Source organism: Osmia lignaria, chromosome 15, assembly GCF_051020975.1.
Source record: "Osmia lignaria lignaria isolate PbOS001 chromosome 15, iyOsmLign1, whole genome shotgun sequence".
Lineage (NCBI taxonomy): Eukaryota > Metazoa > Arthropoda > Insecta > Hymenoptera > Megachilidae > Osmia > Osmia lignaria.
The window spans coordinates 7,393,086-7,405,118 of NC_135046.1; positions in this window are offsets into that span (position 1 = coordinate 7,393,086).

Below are 12,033 nucleotides of genomic sequence, written 5' to 3' on the forward strand. Positions count from 1 at the left end.
GGCGTTAGTTCGAGCAAAATTTACCTAGAGAATGCACGGGGTAACGGGTACACGTGTCAGCCCGTATCAACATAGCCGTATAGGTGGACAGGAGAGCAGGAGCGAGGAACGATTCGCAGGTGATAGACAATCGGGAGCAGGCTCGTTATTATGCCGTGCACGCTGTGATTTCCAATATGTTGCGAACGACAAGCGTCACAGCGGCCTGTTAAGCCTCTCGTTTCGGGCTTCGGCATTCAAATGACCGATCGAGTCGTCGAGAGAAGAGTGCTCGTTCGATCTCTCGCCGTTAATGGCCAATACGCGACACATTTCCGATTGCTTCGACCTCATTCGCCACGGCTCCGATGGAATTTGTATCGTCCTCACGCGTCCTCAACGACCACGTCAATGTGTGTGTAAACACCGGCAAACAGTGTAACGAGGGATAACGATAACGATGTTAATGTAATCGGATATTAACCCCGGCGGATAACCAATCCCCCTCCGACGGAGCCAGCTCCTTGTTAGTCCCTAGCAAACGGCGAAAATCTTGGATCCTGGATCCGTCAAACGAACGTGAGTATTACGAAAGCAACGAAAAGGAACGTAGACGGTAAGAGGGATGAAAATAAGATTTTAGTTAACCCTGGTGCAGGATAGTATCAGGATTGTACCATGATTCATAAACGATAGTCATGTTTAGGGCTACCGAGGTTGCTCAAAAGTCAAAAACATATTATTCACCTCCATAATTAGTCATCAGGGCTAAGGTTATCTTCCCTCGCTAAATCCAAGGTATATGTATATTCTTGCACTAAACCCGAAAGGTAAGAGATAGATTCAGACTTGCGAACCAAGAACACGCGTATTTACTACAACCTCTTCTTCTGCGAAGTTCAGTTTGTCGAGCCAGCGAGTCACTGCTAATAAACCATATTAATTAGAACTTGGGTGTAACTCTTTCACCCGGATTTCAACAATATTACCAAAATAGTTTATTTTTACAAATAACTTCATTAAATATAAATAATCCATTAATTTAATAGTTAAGTTTCGTGAGGTAGAAAGAGATTGCCACATACGTTCGCAACATAACCCGGGTAAGGTGGAGATACCGACGCCATGCCAGTGGTAATACCTAATAGCAGCCCAAAGCGGTGTCGGGGCCAACTCCTTCTAAGTGAATTAACCCCGAGTTAATCTCGAGTTAAGTAAACCCCTAAGTAGACCCCGAGTGTCTTCCGTTCTTCCTTTCCTGGCAGGTCCGCTTTGCACGAAGCGTACATACGTAGCACGAGCGAGCACCGGTTTTCGTGTGATCGTTAACGATTAGGATCTTTCGAGCCCTCCGAGTAGTTACCAGTCACGCTAACTCTCTACATCTTTCTGTTTTACTTGCCTCTACTAACCGTCGGGAGAAACGAGCGCTTCGCGGAAATGAAGGTTCCCTTGGTTACTAGGTAAATTCGTGACTAGCTACGCCCGCAACGTTTCTCTCGATTTATTTTGCTCCCTGTTTCACGAGAAACGTCGCATCTTTAATCTGTCTCTCGTTCATTAATAGTAACGCAACAGCGCGGCGACCATCGGCCATCGTTACCCTCAACTTCCCTTTTTCATCGGTTACGGACGCGCATTAATCACCTCCTCTCGCATCATTTTTCCTCCGCTTCGGTTTTCCCTCTTTTTTTTCTTTTTTATTTTTTCATAGACCAACTGCGAGGTCTGGTGAAACCGTGCTGTTGTTTCCAAAGCGATTTTTCGCCCCTGTTCACCGCAATATTTTTTAACCTGATCTACCTTTGCAAGGTACTTTTGTTAGTTTCTATGTCACGATATCGAAGGACATGGAAAACGTTTATCCTTGGGATTGAAGCATCGTCGATGTGGTTGCAGATCGTGCAGGTTTCGTCGACAACGAACCAAGTTGTAAAGAACGGCTCGCCTGTCACGAAACCCAGACGTCTGCGTCCATGTTTCCGCTTCCTTTTGACGCAGCATCTCCTCTTGTTTCCTGTTCAAAGAAACGTCGCGAAACGTTGATCCGATCATTAGATTAGTCGATGCGGACTCGGCAGCGCGGTAATTGTTATTAAGTTCATTTACATCGCATTAATGCTTCGGCGAAATTGCGGCACTCGGTCGCTATCGTTAAATACAGTTCGCGTTTAATCGGCGTACGCGGCATTACGCCGGGCGTGCAACAAAATTATAATCCACCGGCCTCGTTGAATATTCCCGTGACTATTAATCGTCTACTGAATATGGTTAATAAGCACGCTCGATGTTCCGTCCATCCTCGCTCGAGCTACTCTCTTGTTAATAGACGACTCACAGAAAGGATCTACTTGTCTGTAAATGAACGATTTATGTTTGAGCATCATCACCCGTGAGTAAGTGACAGATCAAGGTGGATAACGTCGCGATTATCGAAGAAAAATGACCGACAGAAAGAAGAGCGATAGGAATCTAATGAAATTACGATGTTACTTGCTTGAAAGACACTATTCAGCCGAGGGTACACAGACGGCTAAAGCGTAACGTCTTCGTGTATGTCTGTATATGTATATACACGACAGTCGCAGACGCAGATGCACGTTACATACGAGCCATGTTAGATGTGTATAGGTGTAGTCGTACATGCACCGAGGTGTATCTGTGCACTTTCATCGTAGAAAAGCTGCTCGCAAAGCGCCAGGAAGAGAGCTTTGTGAAAAGCGCAATTGACGGGCCTTCCTATTAGTAGAGGAGGAAGTATCGGGGAGGAAAAAGCGAGACGGGGCGAGAAAGAGAGGCCATAGTGATGGCAAACCAGTTGGTACGAAGTGCTACAGATCTACTAGAAGGGATGATGAGAAAGAGAGAGAAAGGCGCAAAGCATTCGATCCACCGCTTTCCTTTTTTTTTCTTGTTTTCCTTTCTTCATCTTTTTTATCCATTAAGCAGTTAAATTTCCACGTGCCAGCTATACTGAATATTCAGCTGGGAAGCTGTCTGATCGGTTCGCGTCCTTTGATGTGCCGGTGCCATTTTGTTGTACAGCACGAAAACAGGAATCGATTTTTCACCGATTCCGCGTCGAGGTGTAGGAGTTTCGCTCATTCCCTCTTCCCATCATTCGCACCTTCCCTTCTTCCCTCTCGTCGCCCATCCGTTTCCAGATTTTCCGCAGGCCGTGGCACGGAGCAATTTGCGTCACTTATAACCGGCAGCGGCAAGGTTTCACGTTCAAGTCATAAAAACTCGACGGATTTCCCGACGTGAATGCCTTTTGCCCTTTAAGTGGCGCACACGTATTCCGCGTCGATCGAGCGTCATCGCCAACAGGTCCATTAACGAATCGCATTCTCTATTTTTCGGAAAACAAAAAGCTACAGGACTAGTATTACCATCGATCGGATACGATCGACGATTAATCAAAGCTCCGTCTTCCCATGCGCAATATTCCTGAACGCAATAACGCGAAATTCAATGATTGACCCGATTGACGTGGACTCTCCCCTCTCGGTTCCCGTGCTCGCTACCTGCTGCCATGTTTCTCGTTTACCGCATACGCGTTCATTGTTTGTCGAGTGGAAGGTAGGAGATTGAAGCGGAAATCAGTACGTGGATCGTGACCAAAGTTCGACCTTTACCACCGTTTGTCCCGAAGGCATCGTGCCACGTAACAATGCGACAGCGTCCTATAATTATGTTAAGTACGTCGCTGGAACAGGGAAACTGTATACAGCATACGGCAACAACTACCACTGCTAACCATGCACTTGGTTTACATGCAGAGTGAGAGAGAAAGATAGGCAGATGTAGATTCTCTCTAGTAGACAGGCGTAGAGGGAGTGCATATTACGAGCCAGCCTATAACCTAACGCTGTTACGGAGCTGCTCGACCGACCATCCCTGTGTGATCAGACAGTAACTAACCGCATCTCGGTGACTCGTGTGCTCGCGTGCACCGCCCATCAACAGCCAGATGCACACGCAAGTCGGTGTAGAACTTATCGTACGTAGAGCGGAAAATTTACCGCGTATCCTAGAAGGGGGGAAAAGTTTCGCCGGGCGATGGGTGAAATCGGCTGGCAACGGTATTTCGTTTCGATTACCATCGAGAGCGGAATTAAGGACCTCGAGCCGCGCTCGATGAAACGGGCGATCGCGAGCGTGTAAATAAATATTCAATTAGTTTTGCCGAGGCGTTGATACCGCGTTTCATTTCTACTGTCCTCTCGGCGATCACGAACCGGCAATACAAATGGAAGCGAGAGCAACGAAAACAATTAAATCGACCAACAGAGTTTTAATCTTTCGTATCGCGTTTTCCGAGGCACGGAGCTTCGCCGCTTGGAAAAACGAAGAATAATCACGGCAAGGTTCACGCGCCTGGCAACCGGTGCCACCAAGTTGACGGACATTTTACTTGGTAATAACGCGCGTTGTTTCACCGAGTAATTAACATCGAGTCGCAAATTGAAACTCGCCAACTTGGTGTCGCGCGTTGATGAAACCAGCGTATTGGCGTGCTTTCGACTACTTCTTCTATCATTACCAATTATCATTCTCGCTGCACCGGTTCTTCGTTTAGCTACCGTAAAGTCTTGTAAAGATGATCAAATGCGAATAGAAGGAACGCGTTGTTTGCCAGTTACATTAGAATTACGCGTTAGCGAACAATTACGATTTGCACGAGAACCGATGCGCGGTCGTGTATGGAAATATATGTAGAAGCTGGTTCGAACGAGCGGGTTGTAGCACATAGAGGGGAAACGGATGGATCCGAGTAGAAGCGGTGATGGCTGACATATCTGTATTCCACAGTGACGGCAGACAAGCACGTATATCAAATAATTAGATTTCGGCCTGAAACGTCAATAACCATGTCAAACCATTACCCGTACGAGACCCTGTCGGTCGGTTCGTTACTGATTGGTGGACCGACCGGCCGGTCGACGGGGAAGCTGCTTGCCTGTCCACCCGCCTGTCCGCCTGGCTGGACGAGTGGTCGCAAATTTAACCGTGTTAGCAAACAACTCATTTAACAAAATTAGGGCCCGGAGCGTCGCTTAAAATTGGAGAAACAAAATTACGTTATAAGGCAAAGTGATGGCCGAGTTGAAAGCAACCCGCCACGATGATGGGTTAGGTTCTTTTCACCCTGTCACCCATTCCCCACTCGCTTCTATCCGATAAGGGAGAGGAGCATCTCTGGGATATTTCTTCGGATAGAAGTCTTTCGTTGGTGATCGAGATCGATCCTCGAGAAAGATGAGTCTCGAGGGGTGAAGGTTGTCGACCTTGTGAAATTGAATCGGTCGACAGGGATGCTTCAAGATTTCTTTCGATTTACCAGCAGGGGAAGGTTACGTCCCTCGTAATCTCCGACGAGCGCAACGAAATCACGAATTTCCGTAAGAAATTTTCATTCGAAACTCGAGTTAATGGTAAAAGGAATGATCTCGAGGACAGAGGCGCGGAGATAGCGGAGCAGGGTTTGTTTAAAGCGCGAAGGAAACGTCGCCGATGTCAAACGACGGCGACGGTGGCGGCGACGGAACAATGGACGACGTTGCGCCTTCCGTTCGAGATACGATTCGTCGTAGTCGTCTCGTCTACGGTTCGCTTGTATACGCGCTCGCGGCTAGGCAATCGCGTACACAATTGTGCACCCGCATACATTGTGTGCAGCATAGACACACGCGACGCGAATGCTGAGAGTCAGCCTGACTATCACGGCCTCGCCATCTGACAGCCTACCCTCGGCTTCTCCGCCTTCTAACGTCATTGTTCCAGCGCACATCACGACACACACGCGCGAAACATCGTGCAAACTTGCACGTTGCAGCGCGATGGCGAAACTTTCGCAAACGCCACGACTTAAGTTGCCTTCTCATTTAGAAATTACGGCAAAAATATCGAGAAAATAATTGTACGATGCTAATTTCAGTTGTCTCTACATTGTCTGCGTCAAGGATAGAAGACCAAAATGCTCGATGAGATGCAAATCTTTGTTGAGTGGAAGCAATTAGAGGGTTTAAGCAAACTGCTAATATCTTAGGAAATATTGGAAATGATTAGTGGAACATTATTGTTATGTACAAGTGTTTTCACGGAAACTCGCGCGATTTGCAGGACCATTTAACGAGCTGTGAAAGATCAATACATTTAAATTTGCTTTTAGCTCCGGATAATTATTGTTTTGTGTAATAAACAGATATTTTACTGATCACGTGCATTCAGCTGATATACTCGAGCACTGTGAAGTCGTTATTTAAATATTTGTACTTTATTTTCGTTGCAAGTCCGAAATTAGTGCTCGAGATACGTGATTTCGGGGTCACATATTATGAGTAAAATGAAACATTTTGTTTACAAATTTGTCCAATTAACGCTTAACGCTCTGTCAATATTTCTTTTCAACGTAAACGTATCGCAAGGAGAATGCAAACATCGTTGGTAAAGAATATCCAGCAATTAGATTGTGACAGGAAGAAAGATAATAAAAACAGGAAGCCCTACAACGGAATATTAAAAGAGAAGGAAAGAGGAAGCGGTACAGAGGGGTCCTAAAAACGCTGGGCAAACGGACGAAGGACAAAGCATATTTTCCTATTCGCGAAGAATTTTGATTCGACCATTAACCGAGTCTGCTCGCGGAAACGTTTTAATAAGTGTGCCGCGTTTGAAACAGGTGAGACGAGGGGATGCGGAGGTCGTGTGACTTTTGCAATTTGAGCAATTGCACGGACGATGGCGATGCGAAAGCACAGACAGATACAAACACTGGTAAAGCTTCAAAATTTCACTCTACTAATTATTAAAGTTTGCGATCCTCGATGCAACGGCGAAGAGAGTGTAGCAGGATTTTTTTTCCAGATTGGCCGGCGAACGTTTATTTGAATTCCTCGCGTGACTTCGCACGTTTATTTCCGTTATGTTGCGAAAACCACGGTTGAAAGTTGGCCCATCGATCGGTCGCGGCTTGTGCCGGACGAAACGGAAAAGTACAAATTGCAACTGCGAACAAATGCACCGTGTAACGACGCGTTAACCTTTAAGCGTCGAACAGTTTATACTTTCTCGATTGTCCTCCCATCCATCTTCCGCTCCTACCCTCCACCCTCTAATTCGCACCGTTTCCTCGTCGCTCTCCTTCTCCGTCGCCTCTCCCGTTCCGCGAACAAAAGATCCCTCGGAGTTTCTTATTTAATTAAACTTCGCGAAACAGCCGGTAATGAATTTAGATATCCCGATGCGTTCCGTTTGCCGCGAAAGATACTTTCTGTCAGTCTTCCGCGCCGAGAGATTGCATTTCCAACTCCTCTTCTTCGCCTTCGCCAAACTGTCCACGAGATTAAACCGGTCGCAGTAGCGCGAACCAATTTTCAGGCGGACATCGCCGTCCGGGCAGCTGTAAGTAGATTGCGACGATCATGAGCAGCCGAGGAGGAACGAATTTCGCCAACTTTAATGCGAATAGTAATGTTCTATGACTTTGATGATTTGTATTTTAGAATGTGAATAATATAAGTGTAAATTTAATCCTCATTTTTTAAATTTTCTCTTAAGCACATTGCACTTAGCTCTTGTCATTTCAACGGAGTTATAGATGAATCAATGTTAATAAGCTTCTATAGTCGTGGGTGAATAGTTAGTAATTTATATGTACATTTGAATTAGTCATATCGAGAAACCGCATGTTAGTTGATGTGTAGTAGCAAGTTTCAGTTTGTCTTGCACAAGATACGCCAAACATATCGCAATCATTGGACGAGCAAAGAGCCAGGGGCACAAGATGACATCATCGGGTTTCATGCAACGCGTAGTTTAGCCTGATCTGAGATTGCCGATCGATCTAACCCGAATTCTCTCATCCCTTTGAGACATTTGAATATCTTAGGTAAAGTCAAGAATATTGACTGTTAATAATTTACATTTCCAGTAATCGAAATTAGAATTAATTTAACAGAAACTGATAGACGTGAATTTATTTATAACACATTTCAAGAAATCAATAATATGCTGTTACCAAGAAATTTATGCATCCCTTCCAATTCCTCTCCCATGAGAAGAAATGAAGCAATTTCTTATTCGTGTATTTACTTTACGCTACTGTGTCAAGGTTTCCTGCTCTGGAGGGTGCATGATTTCTGAAGAAGAAAGCATTCGAAAATGAAACGAAAACGGAACGGGTTTCGAATAAAGATTCTATTAAACCATGAAATGTAAACGATTACTAAAGCAATTCTAAATACTTTATACAGGTATTCAGTAGATGTTTGCTCGACAATTGCTCGGAAATTCTATGTTTCTCCTAAATCGTTTTTGATTAGTCTTGCACAAAGCTAGCTCGGTTAAATTGCGCGGATAAAGGAGAATCAAAGCAATTTCCTGGAAACGTTAGATAGACTTGAACCACCGAAAGATTGCCCCATTAATAAAAAAACAGCTCGAAGAACAGAATAATTCGTGTGCCGAATCGAAGTATCGCGAAATCCATTTATTAACGAAATTAATTCCAGTAATAAATTAGTTTTATAATTAAGCAGTTTAATACGGTCGAGTTATTAAGCGCGTTGATAATTAATTTAAGTCGATGATAGTTCCATACGCTCGGGATTGGCGCGGAATTATTACGAGGATAAAAGAGCGAACGAGGAAACCGCGATTCCTCTTTTTCAGTTTGAAGCAAATTTTTGTCGACGACTCTGACTCCCATTTCCGAGACCATCGCGTTTTCCAATTAAAGATCGTGTGAAAGTTTCTTATACGACGAACACCAATTTCCTCGCATTCAGCGGCAAAGAGAGGCTGGAATACGAAATCCTCTGTAAATTAAGTTCTCGATGACTTTGATTATACGTGGGCTGCGTTGGGCATCAGAGAATGAATCGGAAACTGTACCCTGCACCTTTCCGATTAACACTTCCAATGCCTACCGTTGTCTAGTTTTATCGAATAATTCTGATAATTCAAAGTACCAAATGCAAATTTTCAAGTTGAAAAATTGCTGTTCAATACGTCGCTATTTCTACTAGCTAGTAGTCAAAGTGTTCGTTGCTCGTCCAACGGGAAAACGATTGATTTTTCCGACAATTAACTCGTCCGGGATTGTCGAAACGTAACATTGGAACATTACTCCCAGACAATTATCGATTCGCGGCAGATTAGCCGTTCAGATTCGAACGAATCGTATTGCGTCGAATACGCCGCGTTAATTTTCGTTACTTTTCGCGTAAATAGGCGTTAAGTTTAACTGCCCGTGAAGGCGTCGCGACGCGGGGTCGTAAATTCCATCGCATCGACCGTCTCTGTTCGTGCCTTTTTTGTCGGCCCGTGATACTGTAAACCCTTTTCGCGAAACTCTACCGACCAGACAGAGATCGCTTCCGTTAAGCCCCGCTAACTGAAATATCACTCCGATAACGAGAATGTACGCGATGGAAAAAGAGATCGAACCTGGAAGAGCAAACAAAAAAAAAACAATAAAAAAAAGAGAAATAGAGAAAAACACCGGAGATAGAACGAGAGACAAAGAGAAGGCAGAGGTGCATCCGTATCTATTTGTTCGACTGTATTGGATCTGGATATTGGTTAAAATGGACTACACACAGACCGATATATACTACTGTATATTCGTACACGGTAGGACTCGTGGATACGGGTAGAGAGCTTATCGGGATCAACGGTCGTTTAGTATCATTTTATCCAAGGGCTTAAGCGCTAATTTTTGCGAATAAACTAGGTGAATTGTGCACACACACGGCCCCTGGCCGCAGCGCACCTGGCCATTTAGCGAATTTACAGTCGGCCGATCTATACCGGATTTGCCCGTGAACACTCTAGCCTCGAATTCGATTGCGGCTTTCTCGATGATCCATTTAGTACGATCGTGGACCACGACCCGGCGTTAATTGCGACTGCACCGACTATAGGGTTCAACCAGAAAAAGCCGAGCCCGGAAATTATTGTTCGACTCTTTCGTTCTGTATTTCGGCCGATTTTGTGTGATAGTCCAGTTTCAACAGAATGCGTTTACGGGGATAGCGTTTCGATCACGATAGAAACTGGAACTTTCATCTGGACGATCAACGGAGGAGAGCGACGCGACGCGACGCGATGCGGTGGGATGAGCGTTAATTGTTTATGCGACGCGGATTGAATCCCCGCTTAATGATTCATCGGATCCAATAGATCTTGAAATTGGATATAAACGATAATGGGAATGAAGCGGAAACGGATCAATCAAGGGACTAACGTTCTCGAATATTTAACGGTTCGAACGTTTAACAGAGTTTAGAGATCCTATTTGCACCGCTCGAGAATCGTTTCAATTTCCCCGTCAAGAACATCAATTTCTATAAACTCGAAAATCCTTCGCTCGAGCAAGGTTAATTTGAAATTAAACGAACGATCGTAAGGTGTAGCAATCCGAAGCGGCAAACATCAACGTAATCGTCCATTTTAGTAATTCCCACTTGAATGGAAGCTTCCTCGCTAAGGACCATTGCTAAGATTCTCTGAAACCGTGCGGATTGGATCTTGACCTCAAAGCGAACGTAGAACCGTTTACTCGGCAAATGATCTCAATTATCAGGTTCAATCGGATAACATAATCCGTGAGAGGGCATTGCAGGCAATGACGTAGCGTACAGGTGGGCTGCGATTTAATTGCGCCGATCGGTCCATGGTAGTTTGCGCTAACGGAAGCAGAGACGAAAAAACGCGACGCGGCAGGAGGCTGGCTTTACGCGGACGGTCAGACGAGCTTTAGTATGCATTGCATGAAGCCTCCGCGTATATCCATTATATTACGATCCTCCTCTCTCTCTGTCCTCTCTTCATCGTTCGTTCAGCGCCGTTATATCCCCTGCAAGAGATTTTCTGGCGGATGGTTCTCCGCTATTATCCGGGTGCTATCCACTCCTCTCCTCTCTTCATACCTCATGTACTCTCTCCCCTTAATGTGCACCCGTTATATAGAGAGGTATTTCACCGGTATCAGGCGTGTGCCCGTGGCTGTGACCTAGCCGATATACTCTCTGCACAACAGCCAACCCATCTCTATGCACACTTGTCCCGTTTCGACCGCAATCCAATGCGGGAGAACGTTGAAACGCAGCCTCGTATCTTCTGCGTGTTGGCTGCGTGTTCATCCGCGTGTACATACGCGAGAGATCAGCGGTATGCGTGAACGCGTAGACGTTATTCTATCGTGGAGCAGAATCGCGCTCGCAGCTACCGAGGGTAACTGTTCGAGCGTGTAGACGCGTCAACCCGGTCGTGTTTGCGTTGCCATTAGAATCGTGGCCAGAGGTAACCCGTGCCTCGCTATTTCCCGCCGTTTCGCCACATTTCGAACCGCTAATGGTGTCTGCAGATGTGCACTGTCGGTTCAGGCGGTACCGAAAGAACACGGGATGGCGCGACCGTGTTTCCGCTCGAATTGCCTTCAGAGATGTAAAATAAAATTTTACAGCATTTCGAGACTCGGCCTCTAATTTGATCGTAACCCGTTTTCCCACGGCCCGCTATCACGACCCATTACGGGGAATTCATTTTTTTTTCTCTTCGCTTTCGCTTTGTCTCTCTCTCTTTCTCTTTGTTATCCCGTTCGGGTCGTAAAGGTATTAACCGTTATTGCCGCCACTATTTTGGTCGCTTTTCGTAAACGATCCTCGTTGCGTTTTGCAACGATCGCAAAGGGTATGGGGGTCCGAGGGTCGGTCCAACGTCTGGAGATCGTTTCTCTTAAGTCCAGATATCGTTACCGTTCGGCGAGCGCTATCGAAGCGATCTCAAGAACTTTAATTGCGACAGCGCTTGTAATCCCGGAATTCGTCGGAAGATGGAAAGAAGGGATCTAATTGCGCGCCGTTCTATTCCCTTTCAACCCCCTCGATCGTTTCTTCTTTCTATTATCGCCGTTTCGTCAGCAATCTTACGGTGAAACGCGTTCGATGCGACGCAACAGTCTCGAGCACACTTTCTTTTCATTACGTTAATAGAGACCAGATAGAGTTAATTCTTTTTCCCCCGACCGTGGCTCTGTCTGACAGA